Source organism: Equus asinus, chromosome 2 (genome assembly GCF_041296235.1).
Source record: "Equus asinus isolate D_3611 breed Donkey chromosome 2, EquAss-T2T_v2, whole genome shotgun sequence".
NCBI classification, from domain to species: domain Eukaryota; kingdom Metazoa; phylum Chordata; class Mammalia; order Perissodactyla; family Equidae; genus Equus; species Equus asinus.
This window is the reverse complement of record NC_091791.1, coordinates 142,162,768-142,180,467: the sequence shown is the minus strand read 5'-3', so window position 1 is coordinate 142,180,467 and position 17,700 is coordinate 142,162,768. Positions and strand designations below refer to the sequence as shown.

Genomic DNA, 17,700 nt, shown 5'->3' with positions numbered 1-17,700 from the left:
TGCTGTGGTGGCCTGGGTTCAGTTCCTGAGTGTGGACCTGTATTAGTTGTTGGTGGCCATGCTGTGGCAGTGACCCACATACAAACTAGAGGAAGACTGGCAAGGCTGTTAGGTCAGGGAGAATCTTCCTTGAGCAAAAAGAGGAAGATTGGCAAATGTTCCTCAGCAAAAAAAAAAAAAAAAAAAAAAAAAAAAGGAAGAAAATTCTCAAATGGATAACCTAATTTTCCACGTGAAGAAACTAGAAAAGAGGAAACCAAACCTAAAGCAGGCAAAAGAGGGGAAATAATAAGAATTAGAGTGGAAATAAATAAAACAGGATCTAGAAAAAAATTAACAGACCCAAAAGTTGATTCTTTCAAAAGATCAACAAAACCGACAAATCTTTAGCTAAACTGACCAAGATAAAAAAAGAGAGAAGACTCAAATGACTAAAATTAGGAATAAAAGAGGGAATAGTACTACTAACCTTTTAGAAATAAAAAGGACTGTAAGAGAATACTATGAAAAGCTAAATACCAACAAATTGGATAATCTACATGAAATAGACAAATTCCTAGAAAGACACAAACCATTGAAATGGACTAAAAAAGAAACAAGATGATCTGACCTATAAAAAGAGATCAATTTAGTAAATTAAAAAGTACCCACAGGAGGCAGCCTGGTAGCGCAGCGGTTAAATTCGCAAGTTCCACTTCGGCGGCCCGGGGTTCGCCAGTTTGGATCCCGGGTGCGGACCTACGCAACACTTGTCAAGCCATGCTGTGGCAGGTGTCTCACATTAAAGTAGAGGAAGATGGGGACAGATGCTAGCTCAGGGCCAATCTTTCTCAAAAAAAAAACTACCCACAAAGAAAAGCTCAGGCCTAGATGACTTCACTGGTAAATTCTATCAGTTATAAACTCTCTCACAAAAATAGAAGAGGGAATACTTCTAAACTTATTCTGTAAGGCCAACATTCCCTGATTCCAAAAACAGACAAAACGTATCACAAGAAAGAAAAATAGAGATCAATATCCCTTATGAATATAAAAGCACAAATCCTTAAAAAGACTAGCAAACTGAATCTATCAGCATATACAAAGGATTATTCACCATGACCAAGTGTCATTTATTCTAGGAATACAAGATGGGTTCAATATACAAAAATCAATCAATAATGTAATACACCACGTTAAATGCATAAGGAAAAAAATCTGACAACGATCATCTTAGTAGATGCAGAAAAGGCATTCGACAAACTTCAACATCCAACAATCTGGTAACAGAATGCAAGTTCCTCAATCTGATAAAGGTAATCTATGGAAAACCCACAGTTAACATCATACTTAACAGTGAAACAATGAAAGCATCCCCCTTCAAACTGGGCAAAAGACAAGGATGTCTGCTTTCACCATTTCTATTCAACATGGTACAGAAGATTCCAACCAAGGCAATTAGGCAAGAAAATGAAATAAAAGCCAGATTAAAGAGGAGAAGTAAAACTATCTCTATTTTCAGATGACAAGATACTATATATAGAAAATCCCAAGGAATGCACTAAAAAACTATCATTAGGGCAAAACCTAGTTCAGCAATGTTGCAAGATTCAAGATCAATATATAAAAATCAGTCATGTCTATAAACTAACAAAAGTAAAATTAAGAAAGTAACTCCATTTACAATATCATAAAAAAAAGAACCCTAGGAATAAACTTAAGAAAAGAAGTACAAGATGTATACATGAAGACTACAAAACATCCTTGAAAAAAGCTAAAGATCTATGTAAATGGAAATATGTCCCATGTTCATGCATTGGAAGAAGTAATATTGTTAAGATGGCAATACTCCCGAATTGATCTACAGATGGAATGCAGTCTTTATGAAAATTTCAACTACATTCCTTACAGACACTGACAAGCTGATGCTAAAATGCATATGGAAATTCAAGGGACCCAGAAAAGTCAAACTAATCTTGAAAAAGAATGAATTCAAAAGACTCACACTTCCCAATTTCAAAACTTACTACAAGGCTAAATTAATCCGACAGTGTAATACTAGCATAAAGAAAGATACATAGAACAATGGAACAGAATTTAGAGTCCAGAAGTAAGCCCACACATCTACGGTCAATTAATTTTCCACAAGAGTGCAAAGACCATTCAATGGAGGAAGAAATAAAGTCTTTTCAACAAATGATGGTGAGACAATTGGATATCCATGTGCAAAAGAATGAATTTGGGTACCTACCTCACACCGTGTATAAAAATTAACTCAAAATGCAAAGAACTAAATGTATGAGCTAAAACTATAAAACTCTTAGAAGGAACACAGTGTAAATCTGCATGACCTTTGAATTAGGCAACTGTTTCTTAGATGTGATACCTAAAAGCACAAGAAATCAAAGAAAAAATAAAATAGATTTCAACAAAATTAAAAACTTTTGGGGCTGGACCTGTGGCTGTGCGGTTAAGTTCGCGCACTCTGCTTCAGTAGCCCAGGGTTTTGCTGGTTTGGATCCTGGGCACAGACCTAGCACTGCTCATCAAGCCACACTTAGACGGCATCCCACATGCCACAACTAGAAGGACCCACAACTAAAATAAACAACTATGTACTGAGGGGCTTTGAGGAGGACAAGGAAAAATAAATAAATAAATAAATAAATAAAAAGATCGGCAATAGATGTTAGCTCAGGTGCCAATCTTTAAAAAAAAAAAACCAAAAACTTTTATCAGAGGACACTGTCAAAAAGAAACAGCCCACAGAGTGGGAGAAATATTTGCAAATCATAACATATCAAATAAGGATCTAGTGCCCTAAATATATATATAATAGAACATTTATGACAATAAAAAGACAAATAATTAAAAATGGGAAAAGAATCTGAACAAATATTTCTCCAAAGAAAATATACAAATGGCCAATAAGCACATGAAAGGATGCTCAGCATCATCAGTCATCAGGGAATGCAAATCAAAACCATGAGCTACTACTTCAGATGTACTAGAATGGCTATAATAAAAACGATGGACAAGTGGTGGCAACGATGTGGAGAAACACCAATTCTCACGCATTGTTGGTGGGAATGTAAAACGGTGTAGCGATTTTGGAAAACAGTTTGGTAATTCCTCAAAAAGTTAAACATAGAATTATCATACGATGCAGCAATTCTACTCCTCAGGATACGGCCAAGAGAATTGAAAACATACAAAAACTTAGAGACAAATGTTCAGAGCAGCATTATTTATAATATCGAAAAGTACAAACAACTCAAATGTTCATCCACTGAAAAATGGATAAACAACATGTGGTATATTCATAAAATTGAATACTATTTGGCCATAAAAAGGAATGAAGTACTGATATATGATACAACATAGATAAACTGTGAAAACATGATGTTAAGTAGAAGAAGCCAGACAGGAAAGGCCGTATGTTACATGATCCCATTTATATGAAATGTCCAGAATAGGTAAATTCATATAGGCAGAAAGTAGATTATTTGTTGCTATACCCTGGGAGGAAGGAAGAATGGGTAGTGACTGTTAACAGATATGGGGATTTGAGGAAGTAACAAAAATATTCTGGCATTAGTGGTGACTGATACCTGACCTTGTAAATATGCTAGAAACTACTGAATTGTGCAATTTAAAACACAATGAATTTTATAATATGTGATTTATGTCTCAAAAGATAAAATCTAGGGGCTGGCCCTGTGGCTGAGTGGTTAAGTTTACGCGCTTCGCTTCAGCAGTCCAGGGTTTTACCGGTTCGGATCCTCCGCTGTGCACATGGCACTGCTCGTCAGGCCACGCTGAGGCGGTGTCCCACATAGCACAAGCAGAAGCACTCACAACTAGAGTGTACAACTATATACCGGGGGGCTTGAGTAGAAGAAGAAGAAAAAAAGAAAAAACTTGCGGGAAACAAGCAAAACAACTCTTACATGGGAATTTGTATGCTCAATGCATTTAATTAAAAAAAAAGAGAAGAGTGAAAATGCTTACTAAAAAAAGATAAAATCTAAAAAGCAGAACAAAAATTTATAGTTTTGTCTATCTGTGAATAATTGTCTTAACCCTATGACATACAGTAAATTGAGGTTTTTACTGCTGCATGAATCTGAATTACAGCCTTTAAGATGGGAGTGGAAGTGATGCACTTGCTGGGACATGAGCTAGCCAATCACACCTGCATCTCAGTAAGGCTTCACTGTTCTTAAATCATTAAGACTTATGCTGTCTCCAAAAATTATAAAAATGTTTTTTCTATGTTAAAAACAGCTCCAAATCAAATAGATGGATTACAGAACTGTTAATTTTCTTGGATGTGATAAAAGTACTATGGGTAAAAAAGTGACTGTCTTTATTCACTGAAGTATCATACCCACAACTTACTTTCATCTGGTACAGGAAAGAAACTGCTGAATCTAGGTGGAGAATACAGGATATTCTTATATTATTCTTTCAACATTTGTTACGTTTGAAAATTTTTATAGTAGGAAGTTGGAGGAGAAAGTGCCCTTAAAACAAAGTGATTCTTCAGGGTGGATGGTGATGCCAATGAATAGGAAGTGAAGAGATCTAAAAGGGTAATGATATTTCCCAAACTAGGAATTCATGAAGGTCTTGCAGCATCTACTTGGCAAAGTCCAGGCTGCATTATCTGGCCGCATCATGGTTTTGTAAAAGAGTGAAATGTTTGTTTTCTAGTTTTGTTCTTTTTCTGATGGTGCCCACTCAGTTGATCTTTTTGGCCATGGCACAACGTTGGCCTGCTCTTCCCGGGTTATAATTTATAAAGATCTTCCTGAGCCATTTGCAAATGGTAGCTAGAAAACCTTTATCCTGTAATATGCTTATTTTCTTAAATACACTTATTTTTGTCCACAATGAAGTTTCCTGATTAAAAATGCTTATGTGGATTTTTCTGCCAACCTAAGTGGCTTAGGACTTTGTCCCTAAGGTTAATTCACTGTTCTTCACTTGGTAGAGCTCAGTGTAAACTGCTTCTCCTCTTACACAGCCCACAGAGGATTACGCTGCTGTTTGCACTTTTCCTTTAAAGATGTATTTGTTTATTCTCATTTTTACTTCCCTATCCTTTAGCAAAGTGATCCAGTAAAAGATAAAAACAAAAACATCTACTACCTTGTTAAAGGCTTTTGAAAAGTTGAAGTATCCTTTACTCTTCAATCTAAACATCATACTAATACAACTTAAACATAAAGGCAAATCTAACAGAGTAAAATAAAAATGCTTAAATAGCCCCTATGTAATTTCTTAGATTAATTTTATTTTAACTGCAAAAATACAGTCAGGATTTAGCACATAGTGGGAGAGGGAAGAGAAACTCCAAGTCAGGACAGCCCAAGTTAGAGCTGTCCAGTTAACCGAGTTTGACCTCATAGGTATCTTTCTTCCTCTTATCCACAAATATAATTACAGAGCTTACTTTAAACACAGTAAAAACAATAGAGGGTATATTCTTTTAACTGTTATAATTTACTATCAGCATTCCTTCTCACCAAATTTTCTGAAGTTAGGCAGCAATAAATAACAATTCATAGACACTTTAATACATTAATTAAATTTTGAGTAATTTTATATCTTTTTCTAACTAGTTCATTTCCAACCATCAAAACAGCTATTTGATAAAAGAGGCCATCTAACATGCAATGAAATAAATATGAAGGGTCTTGACTATTACCATTTTGTTACAATTACATGGCTAATTTAGTTAACTGGCTTTATAAAAGAGGATCTAGCATATTAGTACATTAAGTACTTCTTTGCTGCTAGTCTATCAGTCACACAACTAATAAATATCAAAGAAAAACTAAGGACATTAAGGTTTTAAAGACACTTCAAATATTAATGATATTGCCATTATTGATATATATATATCTTCAATGCTAAAAAAAAGGGAAAAGGTCCCCAAGAGGCTAGGCTAGAGGTATTAGAGAATAGGGAGTATCTGCATGAACAATCAAAAAATTTCACAGATGCAGTAAGAGCTCCAATGAAATAGTAATTAGCTACAGCATTCTATAAAGCAGAGTTTCTCAACAGCAACACTACTGACATTCTGGGCCAGATAATTCTTTGTTGTGTGGGATGGTCCTGTGCTTTGTAGGATGTTAAGCAGCAGACCTCGCCTCCACCCTGTAATAGATGCCTGTAATACACCCCAGTTGTGACAATCAAAAACGTCTCCAGACATTGCCAAATGTTCTCTGCAGGGCAAAACCACCTTCAGCTGAGAACCACTACTCTAAAGCAGTAGATGTCAACCTTAGCCTCAGAGGAGAAAAACAAGGTGAGCTTTTAAAGTTCCCAATGCTTAGCTGCACCCCACACGAATTAAATCAGAATATCTTGGGGGGGAGGGGGATGGGAAACAGACTTCTTCTAAAAGCTCCTTAGGTAATTCCAATTTTTAGCCAAGGTTGAGACCAACTACTGTAAAGTGACAAGTTTATTTGTATAATTTCTCTCTCCTCTCCAGGATTATCTATGAACTCTCAGAAAGAGAGGACAGGTGCATTTTAAGTATACGCTGGTCATCTCTAGTCTGGCCACTGGATAAGGCAGTACACTTAGGGAAGAGCTTCTAAGAGCCGAGTAAGAAGAGACTTATTATAAACTCATTTACTTTCAGTAAAAAAATTTTAAAACAACACACCTAACTCAATTTTTAACCAAGGATTTACAAATTCAATAGTATTGCTGCTGATAGGTAGCAGACTGTCACGGAGGAGAGAAGTTGAGGGTAGGGAGGAGAAGGTAAAGTCAATAAGGTATGTGTTCCCAAAGACACGCAGAGATTTTATATCTTGAGTGGTTGATTACTTTCTTCCAGAGAGTTGTGGAAATGCACACAAACAATACAACTAATAAAGTTAATATAAGATTTTCAAGCATACATTTTAAATATTTTTACTATATTATCCCATCAAATTCACTGACTTGACTTATTAGAAAACTTAATGACTTCTGCCTAAAAAATTTTAGTGAAGACAGAGTATGGTGAGTTGCAGAGTGAATGAGAGGTGAGGAAGTTAAGACAGCTTAAGTGCACGGCCTCTGTTGACAGAAATAGCTCAGAGATCTAAAAGTTCCTCTGCCTTAGGCTGTTAGGATATTCATCTAAACTGTTTAAGCCTACTAGGTGTGAGGTTCCTATGAGGACTTAAGATTAGTCTAGAAGAACTGAAAACTTAAGATAGTTACATAATCATATGCTGCATTACACTGCTAAATGCCAAAACAAATGAAGAAAGATTTTGGTTAAATGGGATGGACAGATTGCATGCTCAAAATAAGTTAATATAAAGAATAAATATCATCCCCTATTCCCAAGCCACAGAGAAGTAGCAGCAGCCAGGAATCATCTCCCCAGGCAGGATAACTTAACCCTTCGGAAAAATTTAAAAGTGGGTAGGAGTCAGAGACAGCAAAAGGTGAGGGAGGGTAGTGGAATGAAGGGCAGAGTAAAAAGTGATTTTAATTTGATGCTATACTTTTAATTTGCTATAATGAACATATATTTCTGTAGTATTTGTAGAATTAAAAAATTAATTTGAATATCTGATAAGGGGTTAATATCGAGGACACATAAAGAACTCCTATAACTCAACAACATAAAAACAAATAACCCAATGAATAAATGGGCAAAAGAACTTGGATATGTTTCTCCAAAGAAGATATACAAATGGCCAATAAGTGTATGAAAATATGCTTAACACTATTAACCATTCAAGAAATGCAAATCAAAACCACCATGAGATACCACCTCGCACCCATTAAAATGGACACTATAAAAAAATCCCAGAAAATAACAAGTGTTGATCAGGATATGGAGAACCTTGTGCACTGCTGCTGAGGATGTAAAACAGTGCAGCCGTTATGAAAAACAGTATGGTGGTTTCTCAAAAAATTAAAAATAGAATTACCATAAGATTCAGCAATTCCACTTCTGGGCATACACCCAAAATAACTGAAAGTAGAGTCTTGAAGAGATATGTGTACACCCATGTTCATAACAGCATTATTCACAACAGCCAAAAGGTAGAAAGCAACCTAAGTATCCATCAACACAAGAATGGATCAACAAAATGTGGTATTATACACACAATGGAATATGCTGACACATGCTACAACACAGCTGAACATTGAGGACATTATGCTGAGTGAAATAAGCTGGTCACAAAAGGACAAACACTGTACGATTCTACTTGTATGAACAGTCAAAATTCATAGAGACAGAAAAGCAGAAGGATGGTTCCCGGGGATGGAAGAGGAGGGTACAAGAAGTTATTGTTTAACGGCTACAGTTTCAGTTTTGCAAGAAGAAAAGAGTTCTGTGGCTACATGGTGGTATGACAGCGCAACAATGTAAATGTACTTACTGCTACTGAACTATACACTTAAAAATGATTAAGATGGTAAATTTTATGTGTGCATTTTACCATAAATAAAAATAGCAATAGAAACATTGTGATTTTATTATAAGCAAGACTTAATGCAAGGTTTAAAATAAAAGTATCTTACCTACCTGGGAAGACAGAAACAACATTATATTTAAATAAATAAAAGTATCTTACCTACCTGGGAAGACAGAAACAACATTATATTTAAATGACAACTTAGAAAAACAGTGGAAGACAACAGGATGATTAATTTTAAATAAGTAACATAAATCAGTGATTTTCAACCTTTTTCTCACTCCCTTAACGCACCTGAATTCTAACTCACTTCTCCCATCAGCCACAGTAGCTCATTTTGGATGGCAACAAGTAAAACCAGGCTAAGGATTATGAGTGGTGAAATGGGTATCTACAAGGAGCCTGGGTCCCTGCTGATACCACGGAGCCGCTAGAAGGAAAATTAAATCTTTCTTGTTGTTGAAACTGTTGTTCACTGGATGTTCGGTTCTATGCAAATAAACTTGATCCCCACTGGATGAGGCTAAAAAAAAATTTGCTCTCCTGGGGCAGGCCCGGAGGCGTAGTGGTTAAGTTTGTACGCTGTGTTTCAGTGGCCCAGGGTTCACAGGTTCTGATCCCACGTACAGACCTAGCACAGCTCATCAAGCCACGCTGTGGCAGTATCCCACATAAAATAGATGAAGACCGGCACAGATGTTAGTTCATCAACAAAAGAGGAAGATTGGCAACCGATGTTAGCTCTGGGCCAATCTTTCTCAAAAAAAAAAAAAAAAAATCTCTCACTACCTCATCTCTCTTACTGTTTTCTTTCTCCATCCCTTTAAAAACTCTACTCAAGGTCTTCATTTACCACCTATTTACCTTTCAGGGCATTGTAATCAGGCTTCATTCCCCAATACAATATGGAAACTGCTCTGGCAATAGATCCCAGTGGCCTATTAAGTGACAAATGAGATGGATTTTTTTCCTTGTTTTCCTTTTACTCGAGCTGTCTGAGGTACAGGAGACTAGAGCAAACACCTGTCTCAAAATAATCTCTTTTCTCAGATTATAACATATATGCTTTCTTATTTCTCTTTTAAATTCCTCCTCATTTTTGGAGGGCTCTTGTTCCTCTGCCTAACCCCTCACAATTACCAATTTTCTCCTTTACCTTATCATTTCTTTCTGAGATGTTGTTCTATTGTTTAAGTTTTCAGTGACTCTCCATGATCCACACATGCTCTCTGGTCTGGCCTGGTCTCTGACATCTCCCGAACTCTGATTATAAGCTCCCAGGCATTTAGTATTGCGCCTTCCACCCAGAATGCCCTTCTGAATCCCTAGTCTGCTAGGTAAACTTGTCAGTTTTTACAATTTTACACATCACCTCTTCTGTGATGCCTGCCCTCACTCCACCAAATTGAGCTGGTAATTCTTTGTGCCCCATTTATTTACTGGTCTGTTTCTCTTATTTGAGAGTAGGGACTATGTATAGATAATGCTTGATAAACTAATGCACTCAAATTAATTTATTTTAAAATCATTTATTTTATTTAAGGTATGCTGTTTTTTTGGTGAGGAAGATTGGCCCTGAGCTAACATGTGTTGCCAACCTTCCTCTTTTTGTTTTTTCTCCCCTAAGCCCCAGTATATAGTTGTATGTCCTAGTTGTAAGTCATTCTAGTTCCCCTATGTGGGATGCTGCCAAAGCATGGCTTGATGAGTGGTGTGTAGGTCTGCACCCAGGATCTAAACCAGTGAACCCTGGGCCGCTAAAGCGCAACACATGAACTTAACCACTTGGCCACGGGGCCAGCCCTCTAAAATCATTTATTTTAATTTGTTGATTGCAATAAAGCACTACTAATTCTGCCACGATCTCTTTGTCCTTAGGATTGGTAATGCTGAAGTCTTAATTGTGTTAGTTCTTCAAAGTACTCGGTGCCTCTCAACTGCCACAGACCACATTAGGGGCAGAGAAAAAAAGTTAAGGTAGTGACCCCAGCAATGAACTGATAACTGAAAGATTCATGATATGGAATAACTAGGCTCATAGACATGCAGTTTACATGTGTAGGGTATTGGAAAGGACTCTCATTTTAAATTATGAGACTTGGTTTGTAGTTCCAATTATGACTATAATATGTGTTTAGTGCACTTACTGTGATTGGAACAAGTCAGTCAACGTTCTCTACAAATATGTCAAATTAGAGAACTAGTTCCTTTCCTGATATAACATTCACTGTTCTAGCTCTATTCTGCCACTACTCTATTACTGCTCTTTCTCTGATGATTTTAAAGAGTTGAAGAGGGAAAGATGAGAGTAAATGACAAACCTGTGAATGTACAAGTGGTCAAAAACATTGAGAAGGTAAGGGAAAGATAGATTATCAACTATCCCCTTGAAAATCAAGTCACTGGAAACAAAAGGAAAAGAGAAAACTGGGATAAGGACTCTATGAGATAGGCCACATCAAAGAAGTGTGAAAAAAAAATCTTACTGGAAAAGCAATCCCTTAAACATGCTAGCTAATGTATTTAGGGTAACAACTCAGACATTACAACTATTAAACTTAAATGGTAAAAATCTTAAACCAATTTATATCTTAAGGAATATTTAATATCTATATTTACCTGTCAAATACAAAACAAAAAGTTTGTAATGCTGAAATTGATCACTTTTATGATTTGGTTTATTTCCAGTCAGTTAAAAATATTTAAAATATAATTAAGGTTTGGCAAATGCTACTTCAAAATTTTTCATTTTAAAAAGAATAGTATTTGGAATAAATTTCTAGTGGTAATAGAGATTAATTCAAAAAGAGCCCGCCCTGAAGTCAGAAAACCTGGGTTCAGATTTGTCTAGAGCAATCTCTTCTCTGAGCCATAAGGCCCTCATCCATAAAGCAGGGATAACATCTGCTTCCATTTATTTCCTACGGACGTTGTAACACCAAACAATATATTATACTTTTAAGAAACTTACAAATTATGCACATACGCTTAGGCCTGACCTAGATTTCAGATAGGTGTAAAACATTTATATGTCTTTTAAGTCATGCATTTGTTCACTATTCTAAAGCTCTTAAAACAAATGTTACTAGAATCTACTTCTACCTTCAATGTTGTCCTAAGAGTTTGATTTACATTGATTAATACAACAAAAATTACAGACTTCAGTGGTAAGCATGAAAGCATCACACATGGAAATTTAATGATTATATAATAACAAACTAAAAAATTAAAACAATCACATTCCTTAAAATATTAAATAGATTAAAAAAAAAAGGATTTGGAGAGAACATTTGTGTACCAGCAAACACTGCAGCCAAGGTTGTCAAGTTTACAAATCTGAATATTTGTGACCTATCTAGAATGAAGCAAACAAATCTCCAGGAATGCTAAAATAGGCTATATATTATTTAGTAAGAAATTCATTTAAGATTAATACTTGAATTTCTCTATCATACAGGAGGAAAAAGCAGCAGGAGCTGTGGTTGCTATTGCCTCTGTTGCTAAATGTTTGCATACAGAAGAGTTTCTGGATTGGTTTATTCCACCAGCTTCCCTATGGGTTAGATTTTAAGACCAGGGACAATTTTAGATTAAAAATATGTAAAGCACGACATAAATGGTAAAAATAAAAGTGTGGACAAATACGTGTGTGTGTGTGTGTATATATATATATATGACAGATATCCAGAATGTGTCACAAATATTGATATCAAAGGAGAATTTAAGACAAAATACAATAAATATGACACAGGATCAGTTTTTGTTGACAACAGCAAAAACTATAATAAAGATATACCATCATGGACCTTTTTTGCGTCAAATATCCCCAAGACATGTAAAACAAAACCCATTAAAAATACTGCAAGGAATTGTGTGAAACATCACTTTTGTAAGAGATTAACCCCACTCATCTTCAATTGATTAAACAAAAAGCAAGTTAAAGATATTTTGCAGAATTTGAAGGATTTAAAAAATAAAGGAACGTGGATATAGTGCATAACAACATACAGTGAATACACAGTGTGATATAAACAGAATGTCCATAAACATTTATAAAAACTGTCCATTTGTTAGGCTGAAAGCAAACCTGAACTAATATAGAAAAATCAGAAATTGAATGAGCCATATTCTTTGAATGCAATATAATAAAACTAGAAATTAATAAACTGCAAAACAAAATGAAAGAAAACTCCTTCGAGCACATGAAAAGTTAAAAAAAAACACTTTATTTTGGGTCAAAGAAGAAATCAAAGCTATAATTCCACACGATGAGAAAATTATGGTAATTTTAATAAATCATATATCTACACATAAGGCATATAGCCAAAACTATAAGAAGAGGCAAATTCATAGATATAAATATTCATATCTTAAATATGAAAAGAATGAAAACAAAGTAAGCATTCCATTTAAAGAGGAAAAAAGTCCAAGAAAATCAAGAGAAAAAAAATAAAAGCATCTAATAAATGAGAAAACAGACCAAAAAAAATCACTCTTTTCTTCTCCCTTTAAAAAGAAAATCAATAAAAATAAACTACAGCTAAGTATAATTTGGAAAAAAAGAGGGAAATTCATATATATAACATTAGAAATATGAAAATGGCTATAACAAATAGGATATTCAACTTAAGAGAGAATAGGATACATAATGCTATGCTAATACATTTGAAAATCTGAATGAATTCCAGGAAAAACAAATTACCAAAAGTGACTAATGAAATAAAAACCTAACCAGAAAAAACTACAAAAAAATTGTCAAAGAATTACCTCCAACAAAGGCTCCAGGCCTAGATGGTTTTATAGTTGAGTTCTTTAAAACTTTCAAGAACAAATAAGTCCCATGCTATATAAACTTTTCCAGAGCACAGAAAATTAGGGAAAGAGTTCCAATTCATTTACGAAGCTGGCCTAACCCTGATATCAAAACCTGACAAAGATAGCACAAAAAAAGAAAATTACAGACCAAATTCACTTATGAATATAGATGCAAAGATTCTAAATAATATATTTGAGAATAGAAATCAATAGAATAATTAGACATCTTGACATGAAGAGGACATTCATTCTAGGAATAAAAGGAGGGTTTAGATTAGGTAATATCTTTATACATCATATCAAAAGGTCAAAGAAGCAGCACTGTATAATAATCTCAATAAATGCCCAAAAGGCAATTGATGAATTTCAATACCCATTTCTCATAAAACAGCAAATAATGTCTTGGTCAACTACAAATAATACATTCTTAACATCAAAGAACTGTAAGAGTAAATGATGCTTATCATTGCCATTATTTATAAAATCAGAAGGAATATCTGTTAAATGTAATAAAATAAAGAGAATGAGGAAGATACACAGGATAAACTTTACCCAGAAGAATCAAAACTAACAACTGAAAAACTAGGATTAAACAAAGTTCAGGAAATATAAAATTTGCAATAAATTCATAAATAAAATAAATTTTCACATTTAATGCCGTGTTAATCAAAATTCTTTTAAGGTTTCCTTTTTTAAAGTTAGAAAGGTGATTCCAAAAATTCATATGAAAAAATTAACTGGTCTGAAAATAAACTCCAGGAAAATTTTGAAAAAGAGGACTAATAAGGGAAGACTGGTCCTATCAGCACTTAAACATTTAATAGCTAAAATGCTTAAAAATGGTATAGTATTGGAGTAAGAACAGAAAATATAAAGGAAGAAAATTGAGTCCAGAAGGCCTTACTAAGATAAAAATATTATAGATTAGTGTTAAGAGAAAAAAATTATTCAATAAACAAGACACCATTTGGAAAAAATTAAAATCAGTGCCTTACCTTACGACACATACCAAAATACATATGAGAGGGACTAAAAGGTTATATGTGAAAAATGAAATAAGAATATCTAGAAAAAATACATGTGAGTATTTAGTTGCTAGTGGCATGGGGAAGTTCTGTCTGAGTATAATAGCAATGTGACAAGCTACAAAGAAAGTGGATAGATCAGACTACTTAAACAAATTAACTAAAATTTCAATAATAAAGAGCAATCTTGAAAAAAATTTACATTTTAATAGAGTTAATATCCTATATATATAAAGGTTCAATAACCAGCAATCCCAATTCTGATAATCTACACTAAATCATATAGCCAAGAATGTTCACTGCAGTGTTATTTGCAACAGTTCCCCCATTCAAGAATTGTGTAAACAGTGGGGCCAAATTTGGTTAAACAGTAACAAGAATATACATGGGAAAAGAAGGCATTAGAAAAAAATAAAAAGAAATAAACCAGAGTGGTTACTTTTAGACAGATTACTGGTGGTGTTTTTCTTTTTCATACATGTATAACTATCTGTCAAAACTTTCATGATGAATACATATTACTTTTACAACTAGAAAAATATAAAAAAACACATTAAGGAACATTTTCATAAATACATGATTATCAGAATTCAAAAGGTTCAACAAATGTAAAAGTTCACAATGGTTTGTAAATTAAACTATCTTTGCATGCTGAAAGCCCCTTAAACCTTTCTGGTTCTATTAATCTTAACTTAGCATGAAAATACAGTTAAAAAAAAGCCATACTGTCTTAGATTACATTTTCATTCCTTCTCTCAAAGGGGTTTTGATTTTAATGACTATTAAAAGGATTGATTTTCACAAATACATCTCAACATCACTGCAATAAATTATACAAGGGTCCATATGCAATAGAATAGCTTACAATAAAGGTTTATTTCATATTAATAACACTTTTTTCAGTGAATATTTAGAATAGAACCAATTTAAGACTGGTCATTTTCTATATTAAGTTTTTACTCAGGAAACCTCTTTAAGGCACTCCAAATAGGAAGACGACTAGCCTAAAAGCCTTTAGAAAAAACAAAAATTCTTTAAAAATCTTAATGGACAGGAAGTATTATTTTGTGCCTAACTGAAATCTCTCCTGTGATTTAAAACTCTTGTTCTTTAAAAAAATATAAAGCTAGACTGCATTTTGCTTTCTTTAGACAACATAATTTAAAAACTTTTAACTAGCTATTTCCTAATACTTTGGTTTACTTGTCTGTCTGTAGTCTTTTAATATTTTTCTTATCTCTCAAGTTATTTAACCCCATATGGCAAATTATGGTTTCAGGCAATGTACAATCAAATGAGAGAAGAGCTTAGAGCTCCTACATGTCTAATTCTGTAGAAATACAAACATACCTTCCTTCTTGGCACATGTTGCGCTGCTATTACATGTTACTGTGCTTGTCTCTTACCACACTCATATTATTTGTATGCATGTATACTAATTGTATGTAAACCAATTCATACTTTGAGCAGCTTTTTTATTCACACTAAGTGGAAGTCCTAGTCAACTTTATTTGTAACTACTTGCCCAACGTTTTCCACTCACTCAGTTTGACATCACTCAAATTAAACAATTTCGCCTTCTCATCTATTATGAAACACTCATGAAATGTGAGTTCTAGCCTTATAACCATCCCTAACTAGTTTTGTGACACTGGAAGAGTCCCTAACTTCTCCAGGTTTCAATGTTTCCCTCTATAAAACGGGGATGGAACTGTACTAGAAGACTAAAAAGTCTTTTACATGCTGACATTTTATTATCAATGCCACGGAAAAGATTCTATTCTAATTACTCTTAATATTAAATTACTGCTTACTATGTGGAAACACTGTGGGGAATACAACAGTAAATAAAGTATATTCTTAGTGCAATGTTTTTTGAACTAAAATACCCAGACTTAGGTATACTTATACTATAGTACTATACTGATTATAAATAGAAAATCATTAGCATAATTCTTTCAAATTCTGTGAACAGAACTGGTATTTCTTTCCTAGCCACATTATCAAAAATTTCCCTTGCCTATACTTCCTTTTTAGACTCTAGTCTAAGTCACTTCCTTTTGTCTCTCTTGCTCTCTGATGAACTGCAAACTAATTGTTCAACTTTAGAGCCTCCACTCCTCACCCCAAAATGATGTTCTGTTTTGGTTCTATTTTGTTTAGGAAAAATCTTTAACTTTTCTTAGTGAAAAAAATTATAAGGGAATTATATAAAAAATTATATGGGAATCTTATAAAATGATTTAATAAAAATTCAGAAAAATATAGAAAAATATAACCACATCTTGCCCAAGGCAAGACACTTTTAAAAACATAAGGACTGCTATAATGGGCCAGACTCACACTTTCACAAACAGAGGGTCCTGTCTCTCATGGTGATGCAAAGGGCTGTGCAGTGGAAGGACATCACTTCACAAATATATGAATATCCCAGGTTCCCTTATTAATTTGTTACGGAAATGTGATACATTAATTTGTCCAATTTGCCGTTTGGGAAGCTAGTGAGTTATCCGTGGATAACTAGTTCGTCAACATTTCCTATGTCAGACAATTTTTAGAAATTTTAGGGCTAAAAGAAACCTCACACCTTTTCAATTGCCTCATTTTATAGATGACAGGACTGACATAAAGAGTAGTTAAAACTCTTGTCCAGGTCACTCAAGTTTAAGAAAGAATCTACTCTCTCGATCCTCAATCCAAGGATATATTTCTTCAATATATCACACATTTATCTGATACTAATAACCTTTGAATGAATTCAAATTTGCTTTTTTGCCATTTCATAGGGTTATCTCTATTTTAATTAACTTGACTTTAGTGAAGAATTCATGCTTACTGTAAATATATATATTCTTGACAAGGGCCAGGGCTGTGTCTCATTCACTGAATCCTCAGAATTTATTTATAGGGTCTGGCACATAAGCAGGTATTCCATAGACTGTTGTAGACTGAGCGAATGAACTTTATAGACTTGGCTCACATGCATTCTTAGCTTTAATTTTCTTAAAGAGAAAAAACGTAAAGCTCTTTAGTTCAACTTTGTTCCTTTGATCATTCCTGACATTTTTCTCTAGACTTTCTCCAGCTCCATTATGTTTCTTTTCTTTTTTTTTTTTTTTAGGAAGATTAGCCCTGAGCTAACATCTGCTGCCAATCCTCCTCTTTTTGCTGAGGAAGACTGGCCCTGAGCTAACATCCGTGCCCGTCTTCCTCTACTTTATATGTGGGACACCTGCCACAGTGTGGCTTAATAAGCGGTGCAAAGGTCCACACCCAGGATCCCAACTGGCGAACCTCAGGCCACTGAAGCAGAACGTGTGAACTTAATCGCTGCGCCACACAGCCAGCCCCTATGTTTCTTAAGGTGAGGAAATGAGAATTTTGAATGAGAGTAGAAAGTTTTCTTTCTAGATACCAATAATCTTCCCAGT

At 34.4% G+C, this 17,700-nt stretch overlaps 1 protein-coding gene across 5 annotated transcripts in view; it reads right to left on the bottom strand.

The window, feature by feature from the left end:
• RFX7 (regulatory factor X7) overlaps positions 1 to 17,700 on the bottom strand; it is a 127,981-nt gene that overhangs the window by 21,258 nt on the left and 89,023 nt on the right. The window contains exon 1 of one of the 5 annotated variants that reach the window (XM_070500968.1): positions 13,197 to 13,312. The exons of the other annotated variants lie outside the window; for them this stretch is intronic. The gene's annotated coding sequence lies outside the window, so the exon portion shown is untranslated. Of the gene's footprint in view, positions 1 to 13,196; positions 13,313 to 17,700 lie in introns of those variants that run through there. 5 annotated transcript variants of the gene reach the window in all.